Source organism: Solea senegalensis, linkage group LG11 (assembly GCF_019176455.1).
Source record: "Solea senegalensis isolate Sse05_10M linkage group LG11, IFAPA_SoseM_1, whole genome shotgun sequence".
Lineage (NCBI taxonomy): Eukaryota > Metazoa > Chordata > Actinopteri > Pleuronectiformes > Soleidae > Solea > Solea senegalensis.
The window spans coordinates 1839754-1858818 of NC_058031.1; the positions used below are offsets into that span (position 1 = coordinate 1839754).

The 19065-nt window shown below is 41.1% G+C and overlaps 1 protein-coding gene across 1 annotated transcript in view; it reads right to left on the minus strand.

Moving 5' to 3' along the window:
* The window catches only part of plch2a (phospholipase C, eta 2a), a 122728-nt gene that overhangs the window by 102130 nt on the left and 1533 nt on the right, over positions 1-19065 (minus strand). The gene's annotated exons all lie outside the window — the stretch shown is intronic.

Below are 19065 nucleotides of genomic sequence, written 5' to 3' on the forward strand. Positions count from 1 at the left end.
TGGACCGTTTCTCATTGAATTTTGATGAGCCGACCCACTGGGTAGAGAATCTCATAGTAAAACCGAATGACTTCTCCCTTTTCTATTTCCCGTCCTTTCTCTCCCTCACCTCTCCAAAGTGGACCTGACTTCATCATCTCACACATTAACTCCCCCTCATTGCTTTTGTAATCTTTTGCCCCTCTTTCTTACTTGTCCCACCTTCTCTCCATTTCATTTTCCTTTCTTTGAAACTTTATTTGAGAACCACAAGTGGGTCCAGAGAGGAATTTTTAAATCTCATGGAATGCATACTTAAGCACACATAAGAATGCTAATATTAAGTGAGGTGGTAAAAAAAAAAAGTTAATTTACCCCTAAAGGACATTTTTGAGCCATCGCAGCATTCAAAGAGCAATGGGTAAAATAAATGTTGGATTTATTTGAGTTACACTAAATAAAAAAAAATCTAACCCATGGAATTATGTATTAATTCACACCAACTCTACATTAAAAATTATGGTACATTAAATTATGTACATTTTTCTGGGAAACTCTTGAGAAGTGACTCAAGGTCTCTCTGCAGAGAGTACTGCTGTATATCCATTCCATGCATTTGGTATTTTGTCATGCTCAGTTTTCCACTCCAATGAAGCACGAGCAGTCACTGCATTTGTGTCAGTTTTTCCATTTATGGTCCTCGTTGTGTCCTTTTCTTTGCTGTGTTAAGTCAAATTTGTGCATTCAACCTTGGCCAATAAAGCTGATTTGGATATAATACACATGGTTGCCAGGGTTATTTGGGGCTGCATGTGGTCACATAGGGGTCTGTAAAATACCCTGGCAAACAAGAGTGGAGGACCACGTTTAACCCTTAACAGTTCCTTTAAAAAACTTACTAATTTGTTCCTAGTGACAAAAAAATGTCACCTTCCCAAATCCGTGATCCAATCATGAAAAAAAACATACTAATTTCCCAAAAACTGCTGTAAAAATATTATATATAAATATATTGTTTTCCACTTTAAGTCAGAAACTATGCATTGGGCTTAAAGGTACATAATGTTTAGAAAAATGTGTGTATGAAGTCATTAATTGACCATGATGTTTGACTGAAGATGAAGAAAATCATGTTCAATTGAAACCCTGGCTTGGTTTATGTGTCTGGACCTGATACTGGAGTGTGTATGCCTCAGTCTGTGGGTCGCTGTGATACACGAGTCATAGAGCAAAGCCTCATGTGTGTGGTATTTATTTAATTGCCCTCTAACAAGGCTGTATTTGGAGTTCTGCTCATTAATATTGTGGCATCAAAGTATCTGTCGTTGCAGATGTTCACAGTGTCCATGCAGTCAGCCATTTCCCAAAAAAACAGCCTCAGTGTGAGGATTGGATGAGACTGTTTTCATACATGGAGCAAGACCAGCATTCACCCAGATTTATTTAGCCATGCAGTAGAAAACCGAATCGCACATTTACTGTATGATGAAGTAAATGCCAGAGGGAGTAAAGTTGATGTTTGCAGTGTAGTTGTTGCAAGCAGGATAATTGTCATCAAAACCGCAACCTCCTGTTTTATAGAGCAGAGGAACTAATTATTTCTCCCACATGGAGGATTCAGGCAAAAAGTCAACTGTTAAATATAAAGTTTCTAAGTCTGAATGTTATAGACTGTGTTCACAAAACTGGTTATTTGAGGTTTCAAGCTCAGCTACCAGCCAGTATTATATATGTATCTCAGCATATTTGATGCTCAATTGACTTTTTACTATTCCTGTGGAGATACTTCATTGATAAAAACAAAATATGAGAACCAAAATGCAGGGCTGGTGTGAATAAAAGAAAAAAAACATCAGCTGTTTTTCATCCAAGAAAAAACCTTCCTTGGCTAACTTGGCTGACAGGCAAGGACTGAGGCCAGGGAGAAAAAAAAAATCAAAGCCAAAAAACCCCAAAAACATCCAGTAATGAGACAAAACAAGAAGAAACAAGTGAAACTCATAAGGGCAAGATGCAAAGGTGGGGGAAAGACATACACAACAACAAAATAAAAGATACACAGACGCACACACTACTACAACAACAAATCTTCTACCGCTTTGTCGTCCACATGAGGGTCGCATGGAGTGCTGTGCCAATCTCAGCTGACATAGGGCGACAGGCGGGGTCACACCCTAGACAGATCACTAGTCCATCACAGGGCCACATAGAGACAATTTAGAGTGTCCAATTTACCTAATCCCCCCATTGGACGTTTTTGGGCAGTGGGAGGAAACTGGAGAACCCGGAGAAAACCCACGCACACACGAAGAGAACATGCAGACTCCATGCAGAAAGGCCCTTGTTTCCGACTGGGTCTTGCTGCAAAGGCAAGAGTGCTAACCACTACACCAACCGTGTGTCAAATAATCACAAGAGCGCAAATCCAAACACTGAATACAAAAATGTCCAAAAGCAGTGAAAGTCGACCAGAGCAGAAGAAAAACTATTGTCTGAGTGTGGAGAGGAATAAAGACCACAGCAGTCATGCCGGTGTAGATACTTTGCTCCTGGACAAGGAAACAACACAGGGAAACTTCAGCCAAAGGTAACCTGACAAGCTCTGTTTTTAAAAACTGTTGCATTAAAGTATAGATGACTGAAAAAGGAGAGGAAGTTAAGGAGCTAAGACTCTCTCTGCCCAGATCTCACTTTCACTTTGTTGGTGAATATTTAATGTATATAACATTTTTGTGTTTAATTATTGTCGTTGTATCCTCTCCTCTCATCATGAAATAGTTCACAATTTTACTTTCAATCTCCACCTGTTGTGGACACAGTAAATAGCCAAATAGGTTCAATGTTTGTAATTAGAAAAACAAAACAGACAGTGGCACAGTGATGTATAATGGATTTGTATGAACACATCTTAATCATATAATTTGTCAAAATCTGGCAACCATGCTCATACAATGGTTTAAATTGGGATTGCACTGACTATTTCAAGTGCTAAAGATCATCGTTGTACATATTTCACATAAATCCCCTTTAATGTCACAGAGAGAAAGATACGTGTACACACAGAGAGATGTCCAATGACACACATATTAAAGCTTTAGTCGCGTTGCATTGTGTTTATCTGACAACAGACACACAGACCATGTGGAAGAAATGCTCTTATTTGTACTTCTGATTTATTGGCTTGTTTACCAGTTTAATGTCAAACTCCAGCCAAAGCCAAAGACAGACGTGTGATATATTACTTTGGGACGACGCAGCGTGAATTTGCTCTTTCACCTACACTGCCAGCAGGATTAGTGGGTTGAAAAAATAGAGCAACTGAAGCCAAACACAAAAATAGATGATATTAAAGAAGCAGAGGAAAGGGTAAAGAGGTTAGAAAACAATAAAAACAAAAAAACAAAGCCAAAAATCCACTTTAAAGGGTGACTTTGAGGAGGAAATGAATTCAATCTATCACCACGTGTTGATTAAAAGGGACACTATATTTTTGTGCTGTTCAAATTGCTGATTACCAATTATACCTGGTCTACATAATGACAGCAGGCAAATAATGAGACCCTTAATTGCTTTGTCTCAACCACTTCCCTTGGAAATGAGTTTGGTTTGAGTGAATTGCTCTCCTGTCCAGGTGATGAGGCAGACACTTCATACACTGAATAAAATCACATGAGCCATCGTTTTCATTCAACGCATAAAAACAACATTTTAACTAAATTATTCAGATTCTGTTTTTATTTTTTTTTAGTTCAGTTCTATTTACCACAAGTTGCCACTGTGTACTTTCCTAAATATTTAATGCCACTTTGATGTGTGGGTTTCATGTCATATCATCATGCTTTGAAAAGCATTACATTTGTCCCTATATCTTATATGAGATGGATGCTTTTAATTACTATGCTTCTCACAGAGAGAATGAGCCACTGAAACTTGAAACCTCTCACTCCCTGGGAAGTATTTTCAACACTATAGACGGATATTTAGAAGGATTAGTGGTCATTCTTGCTAAAGTGACACCAAAATAACTCTTTGCTGTGTGTTTAAATAATATGTCTGCATCTCCTTCAAGTATAGTGTGTTTTTCCCAAATAAAATACCAATTTAAAGTGATGACACAACATATTCCATGCATGCATATTACTTAAATCATCAAGCTGCCTCTGAGTCTTCCCTTCATGCTGCACTAATCTGGTTTAAAGTGTGCCAGAACACAGTTTTTCCAGCACTAAACTGAGCCTCGCTGTGTGACACCTCTGCTAATGTAAACACAGTGTAACCTTGTGAGGCAGCTACACAACCTTTCTCACTCCCTCAGCGGCAAATGTCCACCTCACCCTGCTGTGCAACGCCGGCAAATTCAGAGGCGGCAAAAAGTGGGAGCCTCTGATCTCAGCACCTGAGGCTAATTGAGGATCATGTGTGTGAGCTAACTGTGATGAGAATTGATGAGAACTGGAGCTCGTTCAACTCAAACATAATCCCAAATCTAATATCTTTCAACACTGTGACTTCTTACTCTTGTTCTGTGTGCAAGAACAAGGGTTAGAATTAAAAATACATACACACATAGACACGGAAGGGTGTTTAAAACCTTCAAAACACAAAACCTGTGTAAGGAGTGGCCAAGATATGCTCCACCTCAGATACATTTGCCACCAGGATGTGAGGGCTTTCTATACTATCTGCTGTGGGGGCTGCTGCTGCTGCTGCTGCTGCTGCTGCTGCTGCTGCTGCTGCTGATCCTTCCTCAGCTCAACCCATCCATCTCTTTCTTGACCAAATTATGATTTTCCTGGCTCCGTGAACTGCTAGGATTGTGACAGGCAATAAACACAGCTGATGGCTTTCAGATATTGCTGTGTCACAGATATTTAATGTTACGGGACAGATTTGAAGGTGTTTGGTGTTGGTTTAGATTACAGCCTGAGAAAAGGCCTCAGCATTTCAGGAAAGATGAAGTCTCTTAGAGGGAAAGTTCAGGATTTTGTAAGTGTGAATGTAGGTATTTATACATAATGACGTTTTTCCACTGAGTGAAGTTGTTTGGTACGGTCCACACAGGAATAGTACCATAATAACTGGCCCCAACCGTTCCACTTTTTCGATACCAGATACCAGAGTAATGGTATGGTACAGTACATTTAAATGGTCTGTATTTACATGGCGTTTTGCCATTCACCCATTCACTCACTCATTCGCTTTCATACAGCACATGTATGTGCAGTACATTTCCTATCACCCATCTTTCATACCCAATCACCAAGGACACATCGGCATGTAGCCGGGAATCGACCCCACAGCGTTGGAGTTGAAAGACGACTCGCTCTACCACTGAGCTCGCTATGACTCATGGGGCCACAGAAAAGCCTTTCGTCAACGCCCGCAGTCCATTCTCATACAAAGTTTGACGTCTTGTTGAGACAGACGGCCACAAACCGAGCAGAAAAAAAGGAGCTGCTCCTTTGTTGTCTGTTGTGTTGCGTTCAATGTCGCTGTCTGCTGTCCTGGTACGACGCCACGCTCAAGTTAAGGTGCTGTTCTCAGTCGAAACACAAGCCTGACTGAGGGCTTTACCATTCCAGACTGTACCGCACTGCACCATGATGGAAACACGCCTATAGTCATTGTGCTACATGCAGTAGCTGTACTTCCTGTGCGTAGAGACAGAGAGAGAAGGGAAAAGCAGAATGTGTGGTTTAGTAGTGCAAATGTAAGTGTTGAATGTTCTGAAGCCCTTTAAAAGGTAGAAAAAATCAATACCATTCTAACTTTACTGTGCTGTCAGACATAACGACAAAGGTAAAGGCGTTATGTCTGACATCGTGATGAACATTCACTGCAAAAGTCTTTCTACCCGTCATGTACACTGTTCTTTTATAAATATTGTCCTCCAAAAATAACTGTAGGGTACAGATGTCCCTTCATAACAAAGGTCGAGGGGGGGAAAGTGTATTGTCATGGATACGATCTGCCTCTGACTCTGACTGTCTCAGCTGTCGTTCATCTCAACATCAAGCTTTTATTGGATGCTCATTTACAGCTTCATGGCTCTGCCTGCCAGCAGTGAACAAAATCCACCATGTCACCCACTTGAGAGCCAGTTTTGAAACATTGAAAGTGGTTAAGTTTTCCCCTTTTCTTCCCAGGAAATAAATTCAAATATAAGCTATGAGCTAACAAGCCTGACAAGTAAACTGTTCACGTTTGAGCGGAAAGTAAAATCAAGTCAAAGTCAAGAAGCGATGTAAGACGATCCTCAGCACATCACTGTCCTTTGGCTTTCTGTCTATAAAAGGCTCCCTGTACTCACCCTGCATCACAATCACCACTGGATTGGATTTCATTTAGCTGTTCTCAAAAGACATTGTGACATTTCCTTCCACTGGCGCTGTCCTGACCTTTGGGAAAGGACGGGGATGGCTTGGTAACAGGGGGGTTAGCTCAGAGGGAGGGAGATCTACCTCCGGGCAGAAAAGTTAGAGAGAAGTTTTTATGTAGATAGTACAGCAGGTGTGTGGAGGTACGAGCGGCTACAGGCATGTGTCACATGTGATGATAGTGACAAACAGCCACGACAGGTGGTGGAGGATGAGGAAAAACCAACTAGACGAGAATGTCAGTCGACTTTGAATCACGTTTGTTGGACTTTCCTCTTCCTCCACCACCTGCCGTTTTTGTGTCTGAACCTGAGCACAAAAAAGTCTCATGAGTGAAGCTAACATTGCCTCAGGTAAATAACCAACCCGCTGAGCAGGGCATGGCCAACACAGACAGAAGATCCGTCAGTTTTAACCCAGCCAATACGACCAAACCCGAATTGATTTGGTCCAAACCTTACCCAACCCATCTTACGTCTGCATGCACATCTCTGAGCCCACTGCTGAATTGTTCAGCTAGTAGTAGTACCAGTAGTAGTTAAGTCAAGTCCAAATGTCTGCAGAAGACACTGCGGACATTCTCCAGAGGTTCTCCCACCAACTCATTGGTCTACTCTCTGGACAATGTCTGAGTGAGAACACAGTGATTATTCTGCTGTCGTGAAACATAATTAATCGCCACAGTCTCGCTCCACGTTCATCAACAGCCATCTCATGTCACATTCGCTCTATATGGTCATGATGAAACAACATAAAGAGGAACTTTTGATTTGTTGTCACTGCACCAACACTGACTAACACTGGACTCTGCATGAGGCAGACTACTTCCTGCCCGTCGCCTGTGAGAGCCAGACTCCTCTGATTAGCAGGTCCCTGTCTGAATTCATTTGGGACCTTAGCGCTGCGTTGGTTTGGGCAGTGGGGAGGGAGGCGATACGATGGCGACGGTCTGCTCTCTGATAAAACTGGAGCGGCCCACCGCCCTGCTGAGGCCGCGGCAATTAAGGCTCTGGCACAGAGTGTGGACTGAACCCACCATGAATTCTGTCTCATCAATTTGCAGTGATGTTTGGATCATTGCACACACCACAGGTCACATTTCACAAGTTGGCAATTAAGGAGCCGGGAGAGAAAAGGCACAATGAAAATATACAATATATCTCACTCGGCGAAGGGAGTTCTGTTTTTCTATCCAGCTCTGTATTACAGTATATTTTTAGTTGTGTCACTGAACTGCTCTGGCAGCTTTTTCAGTTACTGTGTTGTTTGCTTGAAAAATAATCAATAATCTCTGCTTTTTTTGGACAGAATTGTAAAATGTCCTGGCTGACACTAACTCAATTATTTGAGACAACGTACGTGTAGAGGGAAAGCAATGACCAACACACACAAAAATGGGTTACTACCAACCGCCACTGTTACCACTAAAACTGCCTGAACGCTGACACCAAACTAGATCACAGGACATTTTGCCAATTTAAGCAATTCAATCTACACAAGAGAAGAAGCAAGTGAAAGATGCTCAGTTTGAAAAATGTGCTGGATGAGAAGATTCTTCAGTAAGTCTCAGGGAAGTAAATAAACTGGATTTATTGCTAATTCTCATATAGTAGAGTTTCTCACACATTTCACCCACTGACATAAACAGATGGTCCCACTTCAAATTACATAATCTAATGCGTTAAAAAATCCCTTGGGTTTAATTAACAACATTTGCTCCTGTACTTCACTTTGACTATTGTCCTTATCTGCTTTATTATTATAGTCTACTTCAAAACATCATTATTGAGATACATTTCTAAACAGTTATTCTATTTGTAAATGTGTCACTGATGACTGACAGGCCTTGTTTTTTCCAGGTTAGGAGATTTGGGTTTGAGTCACTCGCAGAATAATCTGAGGATTGAACATGTTTTTCATCTTCCTTACAAACGTGGCACCATTTAAAAAAGGGAAATAATCAAAACAAAGAAATAATCAACACAAACACAGATGTCCTTACTCTTTGTGCTTAGTTTAGTTTGAAGTGAAAAAGACCTTCATTTCTCTGTTTCTACTAAAGTTAGCATGCTAACCAGCTAGCACCAGCCTAACTGGGCCTTCTTGGCAGTGAAAAAAGTCAAAATACCAACTTTAAATGTCTTTAAAAGTCAAAGCAGTCATTTTAACAAGTTTAGTGTTACTGATGAGTTCATGCGAGTCAGGACAGTGTGGGAGTAAACCTGAACCCGACAAAGCTAAATGGAACTCAGCCATCGTTCAGCTGATTAATTCCACCTGTGATTACTGTGCCCATTAACCCATTAACTGATTAAGAGAGATGCAGAGAAAGTGCAATTACGCTGATTTTTTTAATTAATTTATTTTGAATGTTTCAAAAACAGCATCTGTAAAACTTTCAGGATTTTTAGGTGAACCATTGTTGTTATTTTCACTCGATTTTTCCCCCCTTTGTTCTTTCTGAGGAACACGTAGCAGCACAGGAGGATGCAGAGTGAAGCGCCACAGGCATAACTGTACTAGATTTTGATGAAAATTGGGGGAATAATGCACCTCACTGCTGCACTGTCACATTGTTTATGACACACAGGAGCATTATGGGTCAGAATGAGGTGGCACAGATTTGATAACACAAGATTCACGACGCGTACAGATAGCTGTGACCTCAGTTGCCCCTCCTCCCGTGCCACTGAAGTCGTCGTTACCCTTTAGCTAACGCTGTTTTTGTTTTCTCTGCCACATATTCTGTTCCCCTGACACACCGGGTGCAGCGATGGAACTCCAGTAATGACAAAACAGTCTGATGGGTGTCGGGAGGTGATCTGTCCTCAATGTGACGGCTTGGTTTCTATTTATCATTACTGGGTAACAGCGGGAGTCCCAGAGGAGAAGCATTAGCTCCCCAGATAATAAGACGTCCCATCAGTCTTAGAGTAGATTTCCACTGACACACTCATCAGATATGCCAACACAAATGATGCAAATCCTTTTCGTGTAAACAATACGTGTAATTCATAACAATAAACCACATTTTAAGCCAGTTTAGGGAGTGTGTCCTGGTTCAGTCTACCGTTGCAGCACCCATTGGTTTGAAAACTGCCACTCCAGCTTTTAATTTGATGGTTTTGACAAGCGCCGTGTGTGTTTGGTTTTTTAAACATGAAATAATCATATTTGGAAAAGATGCAGTGGGCTGAACCGAGACGTCCACCAGCGACTTTCACCTACTGGACGATACTGTTATTAACTGTCAATCACATGGTGTCTGCGCCGCAACACGTGGTGTGTTTTATGGTCTATTTACAGCGTTTACTGAACTTTGTACATGGGGGCCCACTTTTTAAAGGCAACAAATACAAATGGCTATTACAACATATGCACATACCGTGTATGTTACAAAAATCCTGACCCAGTCTCAGGGATTGACTGGTCTACTTGACTCCACATGGAACATCCTGCAGTACCGAGGAAGACCTGAAATGAGTGCTTGAGACCATAAACACCTCAGGGAAATGTTTTACTGATGTTATGAATCAAATGAAAAGTCGTAGTATTTTCTCATAAACTTAAATACAAAGCAGTGGAATCACCCCTCGGTGGCCTTTTAATAGAAAACTGGTTTGAGGCAGGGAGTGAATTCCTGTGAAATGTGCTCGACAGGTTAATTATTAATAGAGCTGAATTGTCGAGGAGGCAATCAGCCAAGTGTAGTCTAGTGTAGTAAAGATTCATCTGCTTTTTCTTGCACATTACTGTCACTCCTCTACCTGTCATCTGACCACAACCAGGTAAATAACACCTTTCTGTCCCACCAGTAGGGGGAGTATTAAGCCACACTTACCAAGCAGAAAAAACATTTTGTCAACAGTAGTCGCCAAGGATAGTCATCTGACCCTCGACCCGGCTGACATCCAGACTCAAACCAGAGGGAGCTGTAGCATCATTCTCTTCTTCTCTTCTCCTATTCCCAGTGTCCACACTTGTACCGCCACCCCATGGTGAAGTGAGACACTACATGTGCGAGGAAGTATACCAGGGCCTTGAGAGTGAATGGTTGTTTGTCTCTTTGTGGCCGTGCGATGGAGTGGCGACCTGTCCGGGCTGTACCCCGCCTTCCCCACTATGTCAGCTGGGATTGGCACCAGCAATCCCCCGCCCCCTCCCCCCTGGGACCCTCATGTGGGCGATAAAGAAGGTGAATGAATGAATAAACTCGGGGTTATGATCCAAACATTCTCTGGAGTCTGCAAAGACAAACGCGGCACGGGGTGAGTTGTATTCACAAGAGCAGGAGAATCTTCAGAGGATCCAGGCAGGAGGGCGGTGGCCCCTTGGCTTGAGCATGCAGTCGCCATTTCACTCGCCGTGGATCCTCTGGAGTTCAGCCTCCCTCTCACAAGAGCTCACTCGCACATTAACTGCAGATTATACTCGGAAGCTGGCAGGAGAATCTCCAAAGTGACATTTGCGTTCACACATAAAGCCCCTCCACACAATCTCTGGAGAATCTCTGGAGTTCAGAGCATGTCTCAAAGCAGCTTATGACTGTCCTCATAAAAGATGGCTGTGAGTGCCTCTGTGTGTGTGTGTGTGTGTGTGTGTGTGTAAAGCAATAGATGCTCTGCCAAAAACAAGAGTGGCAGAAAGGAAAGGGATTTTACAACGGATGCACAATTAATCAGGAAAAGAAAAATGATATAAACATGAGCAAAAACCATCCAGATGCTACAAAGAAGACATAAGTCGAGCTGCCTGTGAATTATGTAAGAGGAGGAGCAGGCTGTCAGCGTACAAAGCCAACAGGAGAATCTACTTTTCCACTTCATTAGAGAGAGAGGAACAAAGTGTAAAGCAAAGAGCCTGAGCTCAGCATCTATTGGCCAGCTGAGCATTCCCTTTGCTGTCTTACAATATGCATGAGGGAGAGTAAATGACCCCCAGCCCCTGTGTTTTTGGCAGCGCCGCTCTTTCACCGAGCTTCTGAAGCGTCACAGCCAGCTTCCATGAGCTCTCTGCGGGGAGCAGACGGAGACGGATGGTCTTTCATTCAGAGTTTTCCTTCGCCGCGGCTTGTTTTTCCCAGAACTGCAGTACAACTGAACCTCATGATGAAGCCTCACGGCGAACGGTGCCTCCGTCCCCGCAGACGCGCGCCGATCGCACATTTACAAACATCCCTGCAGTCATCCCTCCAGTCGCAAAGTGACAGTCAACACACAGCTTTTACACCATGTGGCAGATTCCTCCCACAAGGCCTTTCACTGTTGATGGACGCTGCCATTTGTTTTCCACCCATCACAATATTGCGAAACCCTCTGTCTTCATCTGCCCACTGAATGTATTCCTCATGTAAGAGGGTTTTTTTTCCTAATGCTTGGAAAGCTTGTGCTGGAGGCTGAGCAGGCTGTTTATGAGTCTAAGTGTAGGAAGAGTGGTGACGCGTGCCACCTGTCAAGGATTTTGTTGGTGGTGTCAACAGAGTTGCCGTCAGCGGTCTTAAATCCTCCTGTCTCGCAGCCATCTCTATTTACTAACTTCCCTCAGAAAGTTGCTGGAAGGCTGGCTGTGGGAACGCACGCACGCCGCCGCCGCCGCTGCTGCCAAGAGAGATGAGCTTCACCTCGACTAATCAAACCCAACGTAGTGGCACATTACTCAGCGGAAGGTGGCGCGGAGGCGCGGGTCGGTGTTTTCCTCACTGCTGCTACTGGAACCTTGACCACAAGGTTTGTTCATTTCAAGGTACAGTGTGCAACAGGTTGTTGATGAAGTTGCATGTTTTGCTGCTGAATATCTGTCACCTCACCCTTCTGAGTGTGCAGCCTTCAGTTTAAACTCAAAATGTGTTTAGTTTGGTGGTCCAAAATGACTTGGTACCTGATATAAATATAAAGATCACATTCATTCATTCATTCATGTTCTACTGCTTTATCCTCCACATGAGGGTCACAGGGAGCAACCATCTAACCCTTTGACACCTTTTTTGTTGCTTATTTTTACCATAAAAGTGTGAAAAAGTGCTTTTTCCAGAATAACTTTCTATATCTGGCAGTTATTTACAATTTACTATATGTTAAAATACTGCTTAATCAATTTGAAATGAAGAAAAACTAAATGATGAAAAACTATGAATGGAAAACTATGGAAACTATGTACTAGAGGTGTTTCTCCAACTCTCTCCTCTCTGGTGACAAAGACGCTGATTCACCACGTGAGTGAAATTACCGTAATAACCACATAATAACCACATAATAACCACACATGCAACTTCATAATCACGGTTCTGTGTCTCACACTCACATCTATGGTCAATTCAGAGCGTCCACACAACCCAACCTGCATGTTTTTGGACTGTGGGAGGAAAGCGGAGAACCCAAAGAAAACCGACATCCAAACTGGTGACCTTCTTGCTGTGAGGCAACAATACACGCCACTTCACCACCATGCCTTTTTTTTACTTTTACTATCATATTTGTTGAGATTTCTCCTCAGGTCCTTATAGACATGTTATTGCTCTATTGCATGTTTTCTTGTTAGGTCTATTTGGTCTTAGGTTTTTATGTTTTATTTGCTTTATTTATCGCTGATGTAGAGCACTTTGTTTCAGCTGTTGAAAAGAAAATAAGTGTCTGTAGCTCAGAATACAGTAATGTACATGACCAATCTTTTTGTATGGACTGAACAGATCTGCCCTCATGTGTGGTTCAATCAAATAATTCATTCCAACACAATGTACTTTATATGTTGTGAAATGGTTTTCTATCTTCAAAAACAGGATCCTCATATAAAACAGTGTGATACCTTTGTAGATTGATGGTTGGATACAAGGTTTCAACGATACTGAGGCCAAAGTCCACCTACAACCACCATCATGTCAGAGGAAATGAGAGACAAGAGCGAGTCACGAGCCGCACAACTTTCTACCGTTCACCAGCAAAAAAAAGTTGGCGGGCCAGTGTGGGCGTTTTTTCTTTTTTTTTTGATTGTGTTAAAAAAGACTTGGAGTGGGAGACACCGCCAGTCTGCAGAAAGTGCTGAGGAAAGCTGAGCCACGAGAAGCAAATATCACCAATCTGTTCGCCCACCCAGACCTCATTCTGTTAAGAGTTTGACCACATGTTCAACTCTGTTCAGCTCTGACCAGCTGTTTGCTCATGGGCATGTTTGTTTCTCTAAAGTCAGTGATTGTTTGTGTGTATTTGTTACTGCTGCTAACTCTTGGCCAGGGCGGCCTTGGAAAAGAGATTTGCAACTTCAATGGGATTATCCTGGTAAAGTATCTATGACAGGATTCTGGGCTGCATCTGTTGATTATTCTCCAAAACCATGGTGTTCTTAATTGTCTTGTTTTGTCTACAAATATTATTCAGTTTTAATCATTTCTTTGCAATAAGGAGCGGAAAAGACTCAGAAAATCAAGTTGAACACTAAAGTGATTAATCGATTATCAAAACAGTTGTTCTTTATTCAGTAACTGATTATTAATCAATTCATTTGAGGTTTTCTGGTCATTTTAATATTGCGAGTGGCCTAGAAAGGCAAAAGTTCTCTGTTTTCCTTGGTTATAAAATGCTGATTTCAAAACAACTTGAGCCTTTTCTACAGCACAGACGGATGTGTTTTATGAAAGGCGCGACTCTCTCTATTGATATAATATTCCTTCATTAACTTTTTTCCGCTTCAGTGGCTTCAGTCAACATTTAAAATCTCTCTCAAGAGGCGGACCACAATTGCTGAGAGCATGAATAATCATTTAATTGTCCTCTCTAATAAGACGATTACAGTCATGTTTTTCAAATGAAAACGTTACACAAATGCTTCACAACTTTACAGAAACAGCATCGTTGTGGAAAAAAAAATGAATATACAAATATGAAAATAATAATAACTATAAATGTAGGATAAAGTAACCGGTATTTAAATAGTTGAATTGAAAAAAATAAAACTGGTGCAAAAACAGCTGATGCAAAAATAACAAGAATTGTGTGTGTCTGTGTGTGTGTGTGCAGAAAGCCTCGGGAGCTGTCCACCAAATGAGGTGCTGAAACCCTACCGGCAATTCTCTCGCTCTCTCTCTGTTGTGTTACATTATAACACATGTCATGTATATAGTATGTGTGTTGACCTGCTGTGCTCCGACTGCAATTAAGATAATATAAGCTAAGCTAAGCTAAGCTAAGACTAGAATCTCATCTTTACTTATAATTTACTATGTTTATAAGATGGTTGCAGCAGTATTTTTAATACTTTTATGTTCTTGTTTTAATCTTAATTTATTTTTGTCATGTTTCTACCTGATTTTGCCCAGTCTCTTATTTAGTCTTGTTTTTAACAATATTTTATTGTATTAAATCATGATGTTCCATGTTGTGTCACATCACAGTGTGGTGTCTTGTTTTGATTTAACATATGATTTTATCATACTGTGTCTTGTGTCGTGTGTAATTTTGTCTTAGAATCTCATCGTATCATATAATGTCTCGCTGTTTCACGTTGTGTCTCATCATGTTTTACAGTGTGGTCTTGTTTCGTCGTTTCTTGCCTTGTGTCAATTTGTCTCTTATCTTGTCCTTTTGTGTTTATTTTGTTATGTTGTGTTGTTATTGTATGTATCTTGTGTCACACCTTGTCTTAACATCTCATCATATCATGTGTCATTATATCATTATATCATATCTTGTTGTGCGATGTCTCGTCCTGTCTCGTTATATCTCTGTCGTGTCTTGTCATGTCTCAGCATGTCATTGTATCACATTGTATCTTGACTGGAGTCATATTTGGTCATGTGATGTGTCTTTATCGTCATGTCTATTTTGTTTATATACGTATTATATCTTGTGTCGTGTCTTAACATCTCATCATATCATATAATGTCTTGTCTTGTCTCGTTTTATCTTGTCTATTTTGTCTTGTCATGTCTCAGCATCTTATTGTGTCCTCTCGTATCTGGATTGCAGTCATATTTTTGTCATGTGATGTCGTGTCTTTGTCATATTTTACATGTCGTGGTCATCATATCGTGTCTCGTCCTGTCTTGTCATATCGCGTCGTGTGTCATCTTTTTTTGTCATGTCGTGTCATTAACGTATTATATTTTATTTTGTCGCGTCACGTCTTGTGACTTCTCATGTCGTGTCACGTTGTATCTCGTCTATTTTGTCATATTTTATCACATCATGTCGTCTCGTCTTCACATATCCCAATAAATCCTTTTTTTTTTTTATTTTGTAATACAACATATCATCTAACCAGCAGCAACATATTAAGTGTCATGACGACTGAGACACAGTTTATTTTTGTTTTGAGTGCGAGGAGGTGATGTCAAGGTCAAGAGTCGGACTGAAGTTCTGCTCCACGCGGCTTTTTCCTTAATCCTCAGGAATGTCTGGTTTAAAATGACGAGGTTTGGTTTGATGGATGTTTCTGTCGATGTGTGTGTGTGCGTGTGTGTGTGTGTGTGTGTGTGTGCTCTGCAGGACTCACCTGAGACCGTGTTGACATCAAGGACTCACCGCGGCTCATGTATTGAACGACCGCTCGGTGCTGCAGTGACTGTCTGTAGCCTCCTCGTGCCGGAGCTATTCATGAATATTTTAATATTAAATGTGAGATCTGTCGGAGAGATGATAGTTTCCTGTCTGTTTTATTGTTCGTTAACAGCGCGTCCCAAAACAATATTTCAGTGTAAAATGTGTCACAGAGGGCGTTGGTGTACGTTTATCACTGGTCTATCTATCAGAGGATTTACAAGAGATTCATGAGAATGTAAATATGTGGACAGGAAGTACGTCAGCTTTAGACCACATAGAACCTTTTAAATCTACAGTTTTACTGGAGATTTTTATTTTATTTTTGTTCATAAAAACGAGCCGCGTGAACTTTGAACTGTGATCCAAAGTTCCAAATTCCACAAATTCAATCTGATTAACTTTTTGAGCACTTTTTGCTCAGGTGTGTTTATAGTTGGTGAAAATGAGCCTGGCAAACCAGACCCACATCAAGGTGTTTGGACTGTGCACACACACAACTGGCAGGGCTCAATCCAAGGGGCGGGACAAACGGTTGACTCTGAAATTCCCTCCAGAGTTTGGATTTTGCAGCTCGCGAGCTAACGAGGAGTTTAGGGTGATTTGTAGGTTATATACGTTTGTGCTGGAAAAAAAAGCATATAAGACGATCTATTGTCACATTCTTATACCTTCTGTACAAACTGTACGTTTACACATCGTCATGGAGAAAAGCAGCCAAAATACTCTGTGTTCCAAGAGTTAAAACTAAATATAATATGTCTTAAAAATCAATACTCGTCTTCTTCATGTGGGACCAGTGAGGGACAGGAGGGCCGGCACTGCTGTCTGCACGTAAAAACTAAAATCCTCGTGGAGTAAAGTGTGAAAGAGCAGATTTCAGCTGGATTCCCGCAGCAGGAACTGAACTGTCTTTAACGTCAGGAGGTTTCCTCTTCACACCGCTCTGTCTGCGTTTCACGAAGTCTGGTCTAAAGTTAGCTTCACTGCTCTTTTCCATCACGCAGACATGTGATAAATCACTGCCATGACAACACGTGCCACACATTTCCACTGCTAACACAGAGCCACTGCTCAGTTACGTCTACATTCTCAATCTGACTGCATTCATTTCTTCATTTACCGTTATTAGAATTGTCTCTGCAGACGTTTCTCGAGTGCTCTGATCGTCCATCATCTCATCAAAGAAGCTGCAGTCTGATCTAATATGAAAGTTGTCCTATCACATTAATCTTCATGCTCAGGTTCAACATAATTGGCCGTCGCCATCTTCTTCTTCTCTTCACTCTCACAAGTTCAAGCAGCTGCAGCCAAAACCCAATCAGAGCAACTTGAAAAGAAGCATTTTTTGGAGACAGAGCTTTAATTCTTTCTTTTTCATCAAGAATATGAGGCGCGCGACACCTTTCTGACACACCTTTAATAAAAAATAAACATGTTTTCAGTGTGGCACTGAAAAGGATTTGTCAACAATAATGAGAGCAGTGACATAGATTCATCACTTCCACACTTTTATATGATTTGTATTTGAAAGAAAAAAAGATGATCAGTTAATGTCTGGATGGATATGTTTGTTTGTCTTTAATGGAAAAATCTGATTAAAATGAAGTGGGTGGGGGTAACTAACTAACTAACTAACTAACTAATTCACTTTTGCTAGGACTCAATTTTCTTTGCATGAGAAACTTTTTGACTTTTAGTTTCCATCCGTTTGTTTTTTTTTGGGAGGATTTGCATAATTTAGTCTTGTTTAAATATTTTCATGGACTTTTGGATTTGTGTTGTTTGCACAGTGAAGTCATTGTTTTTCGGGGGCTTTGTGTACTTTTTTAATCTCTATTCCCAGTTCCTTTAATTAGGCCTCATATTCACGGTTGTCTTGTTTGTTTTTTAGTGTCTCTTCCAGTCCTCCTCTCTGTCTACCCAACGTATCTTTGTCATCTTTGTTGACCCATTTCCCTCGTTCTCTTTTCCTGTTTGAATTTGTTTATTTGTTGTTATTATAAGTCTATTACCTGTCATGCCGGCACCATTTTGTCCGTATCAGTCATTATCCAAACCTTTTTGCTCAGGTCTCTCATTCTGCTCAAGCTTAACTCAACAGATTTACAGAGAAACATGACTGACAAAAATGGAGAATGAAACCGAATAGAAAGTTAGTTTTGTAGCAAAAATCTGTTTAACTGCTGAATGCTTAAGGTCACGGTCTACATTTATTTCCCTCTTTTCTCGGATGCAACAGTGCAGCGATGTTGAACGCGCTGATATTTACCAGACAGAGTGAAAGCACAGAGGCTCCGGCAAACAGAAAACTATATACACAAACAAAGTAGTTACAGAGAAGGTCACCACACACACACACACACACACACACACACACACACTTTCTTAAGAGAGCGGATTGGTGTGAAAACAGACGCAGAGATTCTGCTGAAGACACTGATGCTTTTCATTCTCCACACCCTGTGTGTGTGTGTGTGTGTGTGTGTGTGTCATCTAACCTTAACAACTCTGAAGAGAGAGGATTGGATTCACTTGTGCACCTTAATAAACACTCAGTAGAGTTTGAACAGCAAGCTACAGTAAACACAACACTGACGTGCAGATGTGCAGCAGCTGCACGTGCCAGACAATCATTCGTTAATCAGCTACGACGGCGCACGTCGTTAGGAACAAAAACACAACAACTGCATTCGCTGTGTGTGTGTGAGTATCAGAGAGAGAGATAGAATCAATCTGATTAACCCTTAAACACCTAAGCCTCACAATGTCCGTCTGGAATTTTAGATTTATTTTAAGGGCCAGAAAATGTCCTGTGAATAAGTGATTTTTTGCAGAATAACTTCACATATGTGGCAGTTATTTAGAATTTACAGTATGTTAAAATTTAAAATGAAGAAAAACAAAAAGGTTTATTTGAAAAAACAAACAAACACTTTTGATGTTGCGTGTTAAATTTGAAAGTTGAACAGTTTACAACACATTTATGTCGCAATGTCCAAAAACAGGCTAAAAAATGGACACATACGTGCAGACGAAAGCACGAGTGAAATTACCGTAATGTTGGCTTTAACGTGCAACCGTTGCATTATTGCAAAGTGTGCTTGTGCAAACGTGCCGTCTGCGATACGCCCGGTGTTAAAGGGTTAAATATGGATACCACGTGCTGATATGGACACGAT